The sequence below is a fragment of the Rhagoletis zephyria genome, unplaced genomic scaffold (genome assembly GCF_001687245.7).
Source record: "Rhagoletis zephyria isolate East Lansing unplaced genomic scaffold, Rhagoletis_zephyria_1.1 Rzeph_scaffold_16345, whole genome shotgun sequence".
NCBI lineage: Eukaryota > Metazoa > Arthropoda > Insecta > Diptera > Tephritidae > Rhagoletis > Rhagoletis zephyria.
In genome coordinates, this window is record NW_016173409.1 from 1 (window position 1) to 11,960 (window position 11,960).

The window sequence follows — 11,960 nt, forward strand, 5'->3', positions numbered from 1 at the left end:
ATCGATTTTGTTATTGGTTTTGTTATCAATATTGTTATAGATTTTGTTATCGATATTTTTATCGAATTTGTTATCGATATATTCGATATGTTTGTCGATATTGTTATCGAGCTTTTATCGGTTTTGTTATCTAATATTTATCGATTTATTATCGATATTTTAGCGATTTTGTTATGGATATTTTTATTGACTTTCTAATCGCTTTTTGCTACCGATATTTTTATAGATTTTGTTATCGGTATTTTAATCGATTTTGCTACCAATATTATTATCGATTTTGCTATCGAAATGTGTATCGAATTCGTTATCGATATTTTTATCGGTTCTGTTCTCGATATTTTGCAGGATGTTACTATCGATTTTGTTATCGCTGGAGTATAAAGAAAAAATTAAGATAAAGGAATAACATAAATGTAATTAGAACGAACAGGGGTATCGTTAGGGATCTAGATAGATAAAAGAAAAAAACTATAACCTTAAGCAAAAGCAGATGTATGTATGTATGTACATATGTATGTATGTATATTGGTTATGAGACAATTTCACTTCTCCAGTGTGGCCCAGGGTCACTTACTTTTTGTTTATTCTTAGCTATATTTGCGTTTATGAAGGAATTTCTTTCGTGGCATTTTGTCGTGTACTACATTTTTCGTCAATTTTGCAGTTACGTTGTATGACATACGACAAAATGTAGCAAAATTTTGTACTAAATTAAAGATACTTTTCACTCAATGTCTCATAAACTAAAGGATAACAACAATTGAAAGATCTAACTATTTTAAATCACATAAGCGTTACCAGAGAAGCTGAGATTTTCGTCTCGGTCATTCTCTATGCCAAATGATATGTTTGTTGTAAGAATGAAAGAGTTTGTAGGTGAATAAAAAACATATATAATAGCAAAAAGATTAAAATGAAATTAATGCTAGTTCAGAACATTTTCGGGCGTAGTTCGGGACAATTTCGGGGATAGCTTGTTTTTTTTTTTGCGACCAGTTCGGGACAATTTCGGGAAACGCTCGGGAGTTTTTCGCGACCAGCTCGAGGCTTTTTCAGGCTTAGTTCGTGACGTTTTCGGGTCTAGTTCGGGACCATTTCGGCACGCAGATGTTTACCTATTCATCAAATTTCATGAGTACCTGGTACTCACACCGTTTTCCGGTAAATTTTCGCTCCATACGATGGCTTTTAAGGAGACAAGGCTCAATGCAGACAGTGAATGCATTTAGCTAATTAAATTTAAATTGTTTACAATCAACTTTTCCACACAGCTGGCAACCCTGCAAACGGACACTTTACGGCTGCGCAAAAATGAGTAAAAAAAGAAAAACAGCCACAAGCAGTACGTGTAAACAACAACAATGCAATACACCGCTGCTACTTCGGTATAGAATGAGAATGTGGTACTGACTGGATGTGACTGGATGCTGTGTGCCAACAGCGGCAGCGACAGATTCTCTTACATCAATATCTGTATCTAAAAACCTGTGCCTATACATAGTATATACATATGTAGAGATAACTAGGGAGAATGAGAGCGGTAAGTGGGTGAACTGCCAGCAGACACAAACAACCAGCGCTAAGGCAAGCGGAGCAAATCTGCTTACGACAATTCATTCATATCTTCGAGCGCTCATTGATGAAATGCTTGTGCAGCAAGTGGCAGGGATGAGCGGAAGTGGCAAAAAGTCGATGTGCATGACTGTGTGTGTGTACTGTTGTGTATTTGTGTAGCAGCGCAGATCGGCGGCGTCGCGCAGCAGCAGCAGCAACGCATACAAACACACCTAAATGCGCGCAGCTGCGACGCTGCCGGCTACGAGTGCTGTTCTGCTACATATACTTGCACATCCCAGTACGGCATAGCTCAACGAATTACCTCAGAAAATTTATTTATATCTGCTTATGTAGCAATTAACTTCAAATTGATGCATTTTAAAGTAGTTGAAATCAAATGCAGAAACGGACAATTGACTTGCTGCTTGCAACAATTCAAACTGCGCTTTTACACTGTCTGGCTGTAACGAGCGGCGAGATGCCTACTGTTAATTGTAGCTTCCAAGAAGGTACGGGTTCGAATCCAACAAGACACCACATTTGAAAATTATAATAAAAAAAAATTTCTGTGTCTTGGAAATACGAAAAAGCATCTGTGAAGTGTAGAACGAAAACGTATTCATACGAAACATACTGAATTTGAAGTGCTTCAAGCAAAATGCATTTTAAAGTAACAGTTTGTTCCAAGAAGAAGTCAGATCTTCAACTAGTTGTGGTGGGCATAAAAACTGCTTGAACATCGATGATATTTAAACTAGTTTCGTTCTCGTACTGGGATATATGAAACTAGACACTCTGCGGTAAAGGGTATAAGTGACGTGAATTGCAGCAATTGCATTGGAACAGGTAAACAACAGCTGGCATTAGTGTGAGTGCGGCCCCAACACACATACCGCTGCCTCATTGTGGGTATATGGGTTTTCATTCAAGTTTGTCATCGGCGCTCGTCGTCGTCGTCAGTCGTTGCCGTTGTAGGCTTCGTAAAGACGTTAACCGCAAGCACGAATAAAACACCGTCCATCCGACGAACGGTACGAATGATCGTCCATTGACAACGGATACTCTACTACGAAGTAGCCGACGAAAACGACAATGACGACGGCGACTGTGAATGGCGGCGTCGTCGACGTAAGACGACTTTGCCGCAGCACACATACCACCTTGCGCGTCTACATACAAATGTATGTATGTGTGTGTCTACTTTGCGACGAACGATAAGCAAATGTGAACGTTGCTGGTTTTTGTATCTTTCAGTTTGTTTGATCAGTTCGAAAAGTGAAGTCGAAGTCGCAAGCGAAATTTTGTGCGTTAACGAAAAAGTTGTAGTTAAAAAAAAAAAACACTTACATACAACAACAACATAGACGAGTTATTAGAGACGAATAAAAATTATACGGTTTGAAGAAAAAAAGGAGTTTAGAAACCTAAATAAAAGCAACTAACTATAAATAAAAAAACGCTTTGATTTCTAAGGACTTTTTGAAAAGACTTGCGTGGAAGAGAATTGACGACTTTTTGAATTTACACATTTTCAATCAAAGCGGCTATTCACAGTGGTGAGGTGCAGTGAAGTTGGTGGGCGCGCACGCCGACGAGGGAGTAAAACTCTACCAGCAGCCAGCTAGCTACGTACATGCATATCTACCAGTAGGTACATACTTACATACATACAAACATAGTAAGAGTGCGTAGCTCTGTTCATCGCGCGATCAATGAAGTTTTTTATGAATGAAAACAAGTTGTAAATGCGCGCGCGCACTTCATTCAATAAATATTTGCTGACTATATCTACATACATATGTAGATATAAGTATGTAACGACACATGTGGTGGCAGGCATCTACATAAATATATATATGTACATATGCATGACTGTGTGTTGAACTAAAGTAGTTATTTTTTCTCCGACTAGTTTTTCGAGTTACGCGGCTCGCGACCAAATGCGCCGACAACGACGGCAACGGGCGTGATTTCGATCTATCGATTTCATACAATAAATATGAACATTAGTGAATATGAACAAGTGCGGGGACTAAGTGAATTTTAAAAAAAAAGAAGTTTTTAAAAATAAATTTGCTGTTTTTAACGAAAATTAAAAAAAAAATGTATGCGACGTAAAACGAAATTGAGTAACTTCAAGCGGTAATTTTATATACATACATACAAAAAAACTCTTAACAGCATTAGACTTGCCTGAATGGCATGATTTTCAAATAATTTTCGTTAGCAATCAGGCGGAAAATCGTTTAATAGGCGCAATTAAAAACAAAGCAAAAAAAAAACAACAACACAAATTAATTGCTCGACTAAGTAAAGGAAGCAGCAACAGAAAAACAAGAGTGTATCTAATACATACATATATATGCTAAATCGAAAAAAAAACAAAAGGTTTTTTAAGCAAACAACACATTTGTAAAAAATATTTGTTTTCAGTGTGTAACAGTCAACGTAAGACACAAAACAAAAAAATAAAAAATAAATCGCACTAGACTACCAATTGTTTACATGCAGAACTATAGCAGCAAATAAACATATGGAAATACTAAAAATAACGGCGTGCACAGTGTAAATAACAGCAAAAACTAGAAACCATATTTATTTACAAACGGAGACAAGAAGAAAAATATCGCACAACAACAAAAACAAACAACACGCAACGTAGGCAAACAAGACTCGAAAGAAAATAAACGCGAAATTCTAGAGTTGAAATTTACAAATTTTTGCTGATAAAAGGGAAAATTGAGCAAGAATTCATATAATATAGGTAAAGATGCGAGTCAAGGCATATTGTATAGGTAGTAGACAGTAGTAGTAGTTTTTTTTTTCAAATTATGACTTGGTCTCTGATTTTTTGAGGAAATGCTAAATTTTCAAAAATATTTGCATGTGAAACCTTTTTTAATAAAAGGCAGCATTGGTAACCATAGCATAATTATACCTTTCATAACTTTGGTCCGATGTTTGTAAGTACCCAATAAGAAGAGATAGACCCATTAATTATCAGAACGGCGAGCTGAGTCGATTTAGCATGTCTGTCTGTCCGTCTGTCTTCTGTCTGTCTCTCCGTCTGTTTGTATGCAATCTAGTCGCTCAGTTTTCGAGATATCCGTATCACAATTTGGTAGGTGAAGCTGGAACATGCAAATCTGATTTTTATAAGATCGTACTCTACTTTATTACATCTTATTATGTTCGGGAACAACCGATATAGTTATTTTATAAATAATAATAAAAGTCTACTAGAAAATCTTCAAAATCGATGCTGTATATATGTACCTTATCTCTTACACCATGATTGCTCAGATACCAGTTTTTGCGATATATCTCCTCTATGTAGGAAGCTAAACCCATTAAATTGTGTAACCGGTTTAAACCGATCACAAAGCAGTGAAAATCGCTTAGATTGGTGCTATATAAGGCAGGCCTTCCATACCTCAGATTGTTTAGAAATAATTTTTTATATATGTATCTCCTCTATCTATGTATGCTGTGAATATACAAATTTTTTCAAATACAGTAATCTGTTAAAGTAACATTTTCAGATGTTCATGAAAGGTATGAAGCCTTCGGCATAGCCGAAGACAGCGCTGCTCTTACTCGTTTTTATATATATTTCTTTCTTTTTTATCGAACTTCAAAAAATAAGGCGGCTACCAATTCGTTAGAATTTTTAATTCCTATTTTTGTTTTTAATAAAGTTCGGACCACGTTAACCGTTTTCCAAAGCTGCAGCTCAAAGGTAGTCCCATACTAATTTGTTTAGCTCCGGTCCTTGGATCTTGAAGAAACTAATGGTATTAGTGAATTTATAAATATATCGCTCCTTAAAACAAAAGTCAAGATTTTTCAAAATTTATTTTTTTCCAGTTCTTAGACCATATTTGTACATTAGACTGCATCACCAAAAAAAGTTGCTGCTTTTCCGCCGGGGTTACAAAACTTATTATATTTTAAGACGTCCACCAAAATATTTCGGACAGATATTAAGATTTAAGCAAGCTGGACCGATTTGAAAATACCTAAAAAAATGGAGTTTTTTTTGACTAAAAATAGTTTCCTAAAATATTTTGTGAAAAAAAAATCGGCTCAGTTGACAAATCAGTTTAAGCTTAAAAAATCTTAATAAAAATATTAAAAAATCTTTTCAACGGAATGGTAATAAAGAGATTTTTGATGCTTTTTTTACTTTTTTCAAAGATTGATTTACGAAAAACTTAAATAACTGGGCAAAAACTATTCTGATTTATACTTATGGGATCTCGGTAGAAAGGTATTTTCCCACTATTTTTATTTATGTGCAAAAAAGTCATCTGTGTCCCAACTTTTTTTTTTATCAAATACCAACACATCTTAACTCAACTTTGAATGACGTTCGTTCATCCTACCTTTCTCTTTCATCCTTTGAATGAGCTTATTAGCAAAGAGGGTGAGAAAATACCTTTCCAATGATACCTCACAAGTCTAAATCGGAAGAGCTTAGGTTCAGTTATTCAAGTTTTTCTCATACCAATCTTGGAAAAAATAAAAAATCAGCATCAAAAATTTCGTTATTACGATTCCGTTCAAATTTTATTTTTATTTTTTTCTTTAATATTTTTATATAAATTTTTTAAGCTTAAAACGTTTTGTCATTTGAGGGGATTTTTTCGAAATAAAATCTTTAGAAACTATTTTTATTCATAAAATTTATTTTATTTATTTTAAAACTGAGAAGTTTATATTGGCTCCTAAATCGCCACCCTCAAATATTAACAGAAAATAAACTACTAGATACTGTAATCAATAATCTTAAAACCGCATGAACATATTTTCGAAATATTTTCCTATTTTTTTTTTTTGGAAACCACAAAGCCGAAAACTTTGAAAAGATGTTCAGCAATCTTGTAACAGCCTACAAGAATATGGAATGCAATATGCCACTCAAAATACACTTCTTACACGCACATTTAAATTTTTTCCTAAAAATTTGGGTGCCGTTAGTGACGAACAAGGCGAGCGCTTCCATCAGGATATATCTAACATAGAAGAATGGTACCAGGGCTAACGGAGTCCAAATATGTTAGCTCACCACTATTGTACCTGGTACTAAATATTCCCGAAAATCCTAAATAAAATTAAGAGATTATTTATTATTGAAATTCCTGAAAAGCAAAGCAAACAACAGGTTGTAGCTTATTTTTGGCTAAACAATTTTAAATTTTTACGGAATACGAAATGCAATGATTTAAATAGTTAGATTTTTTTTTTGTATTTCCTTTTGAATCTTTAATGAAATACCGCCTCTGAATTTAATTACGAAAACTGCAAATACTTTTAATTATTAGGATCAAAATTTTTAAAAAATTCATATACTTTTCAGATTGTCCTTACATTGCCAAATAAAATTTTGAAAACCATTTTATATTTGATATAATTTTATATTTTTTATTTATTTATTTTTTTTACTTTTATACAGTTGTCCACAAAATAATAGGAGTGCGATATTTTGACCAGTTTTGGCTATTTGTCTTTTGTTTATTTAATGTTTATTATTTTTTTATAAAAGCCTAGCTGGCTNGAATCTTTAGAAAAAATTCTGGTATGCAGTTTTGTAGCACATTCAATTCTAGTCTGAAGAAGTGCAAGTTTCAAGCGGCTAAAAAATTCCGTTGATTTTTGGCAATTTTTTTGCTGGCAGTGTCCTCCATATAAAAGAAAATTGTCGACATACTTTGTATGGAAAAAACGTGAAACACCTTTAACCAAAAAAATTCTCAAAAATCAATTGATACCCTAATTTTGAAAACTTTAAAAAGTATATGCACTCCGCCGAAAGTCAACCTATACTATAGCTTATTTAATACGCCATAAAAAAAAATAATAAGAACGCAAAAACTTTTAATTTATGTGATCTAAATTCAAATAAAAATATTTGAATGCCAAATTTGCACCAGAAGAGTTCGACAAAACGGAAATTAATGAGAAAATAAAAAAAGATACTAAAAAATCTTAGTTTAAGCTTTTTAGAAAAAAAGCTAAAAAAAAATTGTTTAATAAAAACATGATTAGCTAACGACTTAATGTTTTGAAACAAAAATTTTTGTTTTTCCCAAAATTTGAAAAAAGTATCGAATAAAAATTTAAAAAAGTTTATACTTATTTTTCTAATAAAATTAAAAATGATTAAAGCACAAACACACGCAATGTAAGAACTTAATTTGCGAGATATTTTTTTCAAAAGGTTTTGAAAAATATACCAAATAGTAATAAACTGTTTCAACTTGTAAAGAAAATTGCAGGAAGTTGCAAAATTTACTGAAAAAAACGAAAAATTCGCTGCCAAGCGCTTTCATCTAAAAGTAATAAACGCTAGTTATGTACATATATGTATTTACATACATATGTATGTATGTATCTATGTACATATGTATATACATTAAAGTACATATAATCCAATCTAAGCATTCAATGTATACATTTACAGGTATGAACTTACAGAAACAACAACAACGAATCGTTTAAAAATTGAATCGATGCGAATCGAGTGCAGTTGTCGACTGAATAGAGCAATGTACATGCATACATACGGGTGCTATTTATTGTGAGCCAAACAGCACTTTAGTTGCTAGGAGTAGTACAAAAAAAACAAAGAAAACGAACCGAAAAAATCAACAAAAAAATAAAAGTAGTAAAACAACAACAAAGTTGTGCAAAAAAGCTCAAGGTGTGCAAGTAAAGCTACAAAGTGTCAATTACAAATAGGCAACGCATTATAGCAACAACCACAACAACACAAACAATAATTATTAAATAAAGAACCAACAACAAACGCTTAACCACCAACGAATAAAATAAAAATCAAAAGTGAAAAAAAAACAATCAATTTACACTCCAAAGCCAACAAAAAACATCAAACTACAAAACAACAAAAAAAAAAACACACACAGACAAAATGTGGCTACACAGCATCCTTACTGTGTTGCTTTGCTGCCAACAACTAAGCACCGCCTGGACGACCCGCTTACCGCTCGAAGTATACGAGCTGACGGCAACAGCTGCTGCAGCAGCCACCACGAACAGTGATAGCAGCACAATTAACGGATGAACTTGGAATATGCCACAGTGAATGCAGCAAAAACGTACGTGCAACAACAAGCGGGCACGGCCACATCGGCGGCGGGAGCGGCGACAACAACAAAAACCATCTCAACACACCGATTGCAACAGATTTGCATTATGTGACGGTCAGAGCATCAGCAGCAGCAGCAGCAGGTGCGCCGCAACAATCAGAACAACAACAACAACAGCATGAACACGAGCACAATGTGGATCATCGTCGTTCCGCCAGATGTTGGAAATAATCGAGCAGCAACAACGTGAACACCAACAACAACAACAGCATAAATACCATCGTGAATCTCTGTTGCAGCAACAGCAGCAGTTAAAGCTTTCGAAATCATCATCATATAGTGGCATATGGAAGGATAATAACAGTTATAATAGGCAAAGACATGGCGGTAGCAACAACAACAACAACAACAACAATGGGCGTCTAACGTTTGGCGCTCAGGATGTACGCATACTCTATCAAGTTGGGGTAAGTCGAGGTTGAATACATACTTATATCTATGTAAATATGCTTATTCTGCTTGAATTTAGTATTATTGAATAAGAAGCCTGGAAAGCCTTGAATTTTGAGAAAAAAATGAATCGAATTTTTTAAGCGCGACTCTCTCGCTTATATCTTCAAGGAAATATGCTTGTTGAATGTCCTTGAATTGATTTATTGAGCGGAGTGAAGTTGTGTGCTTCGACAAAAGCATTTAGATTGGGGAAACAAGCGATTGGTTGTGGCTCAGAGCTTTTTAAGCTTCCCGTAACGAGCTTTTTATGCTTTCTAACGATTTTTAATCAATGTGCACAGATTGAAATATCTCTCTAACAAACACTGGTTAACATCTCAAGCATCTCAGCGCAAGACTGCAGACTTTTTTTGAGCTTTCTGAACAATTTAAATCGGTCGCGACTAAAACAAATCACACGGGAAGGCTCTCTGAAAGATTTTTAATCAATGAGCACAGACTAAAAGCTTTTTCTAACCAATATTGTTTTGCAAATTAAGCATGAATCTCGTTACAAGATTGGTGAGTTTATTTAAGATTTAGAACAATTTAATGCGGTCACGATTTGAACAAATACCACGAGAGAAGTTATTTGAAGTTTCCTAAAAAGTTTTTTATCAACGTACACAGGGTAAAAACTGCCTCTGATCGTTGTTGTTTTAATCAAATAGAAAGAGGGTAAAAGCTCACTCTGACCAACAGTGTTAAAATCTGAAGTGTTAATGCCATCTGTATCAGCGACGACCAGAGCAAGCTTTTACTCTTTACGCTTTACGATTTAGTAAGCGTATCTTGCGGGATACGTTTTGGAAGTAGCTGGTCTAAATAAAATGTAAAAAGCTACAAAAGCTCTGCGCGGGTACCTATAAAATTTTTTTATTTAATAAATTTTTTAGAAACTTATTTATTTTTTTTTTATTTTCTTTTAGTTTTATTGTTATTAGATTTTATTGTTTAAAAATAAAAATAGTTTTTAAATGTCATTAAATTTTAAAAAAATATTTTAATTTTTTTTCTTTTTTCAAAATTTAGCTTTTTTTAATTTACATTTTTTCGAGGTTTTTATGTTTTAAAAAGAAAGATATATTTTTTTAATTAATTTAATTTTTGGAACTTACATATGTATATTGCATTACTATTTTTTTAATTAATTTATTTATTAACTTAATTTTATTTAACTTTTAGATATTATTGTTTTGAAATGAAAAAAATATGTTTCTTAATTTCATTTAATTTTATATTTTTATTTTTTTAATTTTATTTATTTTAATTGAATTATCTCCTCATTTTTAGATTTTCTTGTTTTAAAAAGAAATATATATTTTTTTATTTACTTCAATTTTTTGAACCTCATTTAATTAATTTAATTTTTTTTAAGATTTTTTTTATTTTATTTAATTTTTAGAAAACTTGTCCAGCTCGCGCAAACCTTTATATTTTTCCGAAATATTTTGGCTAATATCTTAAATATGTATAATACGTTTAATAATTCCGATGAAAAAATAGTATAGATTTTTTTTTATGGAGAGTGATGCACCCTAATGTACATATTGGAAGAAACATGTGCCTGAGCAAACAAGTAATGGATTTAAGTCACAGCTTCCATAGACGGTTTTTGACTACATCTAACACTAAGAGCAGCGTAGTAGCTAGTAGATTTAAAGTTACACCCATTGATTTCTGTGCAGCTATCAACTCGTTTACGTTCAGGTCTTGATTATTATAGCGTTTACAATATGTATTAGCTTGGCAACATGAACTTTGTCCCTAGTTTATTTCTTTCTTTATTCTCGCCGCCCTCAAAATGTAAACCAATGTTTACGATGATGTTTCATGCATTCGTCATTTGGGTATTTTCGAGAAACCCCACAATTGCATGCATCAACATCTCATTTAGCATGGGTTATAAAATAGTAGTACATAGTAGAATAATTGTGTAATACAAAAAGATAAATAAATATGTAAAACTTGAACTTTTAACCCCTTCTATAATTGGCCAAAGGTGCCTACGATATATTGCGCTGCTCTCAACTACTGTGTGGTAGATAGCACATCGTCATATATGTATGTATTAATTGACAGCATTTAATTGAATAAGATACAAAAAAAAAAGAAAAAAATAGATACACAAAGAAAAAAAGTGGCGAATAAATGAAAAATGATATAATACCATACTAACTATATGCGGGTGCGAATAAATGTTTGAAATTTTTCCANAAGCTTTCGAAAAGCCAGAAGGCTAGTATGGCGTCGTCATATATGATTGTGTGTAAATATGTATGTGTATGTATAAAAAACATTTAGGAAGTAAGGAAGTTTACACACGAGTATGTACATATCGATGCCTGAGTGGAAGATCGACCTATCTCGGCAGCCAGTTCGAAAACGCTCTATCTCAAAAAACTTTTCAAGAACGCCCTATTTCAGAATTTGTTTCAAAGACGCCCTATCTCAGCTGCCGATTCAAAAACGCTCTATATCAGCATATTTTCAATACATTTTGAAGTGGGATAGGGCGTTTTTGAACCGAATTTCAAGATAGGGTGTTTTTCAATTAAATTCTGAAATAGGGCGTTCTTGAAAAGTTTTTTGAGATAGAGCGTTTTCGAACTGGCTGCCGAGATAGGTCGATCTTCCACTCAGCCATCGATATGTACTATATTCATGACGAAGTAGGGTCAATAAAGGGTCAATACGCGACAGAATGGATTAAAATTTATGATAACCGAGTGAGTAATTTTACAAATATTCATCATTTTGTGCGTCAACTTCTTTATGACGTACTTTTACTTTTGTCGAAAG

The 11,960-nt window shown here is 33.3% G+C and overlaps 1 pseudogene; it reads left to right on the forward strand.

Moving 5' to 3' along the window:
* Positions 1 to 8,054: 8,054 nt before the first annotated feature.
* Positions 8,055 to 9,200, forward strand: LOC108379424 (transcription activator MSS11-like; annotated as a pseudogene).
* Positions 9,201 to 11,960: the final 2,760 nt, after the last annotated feature.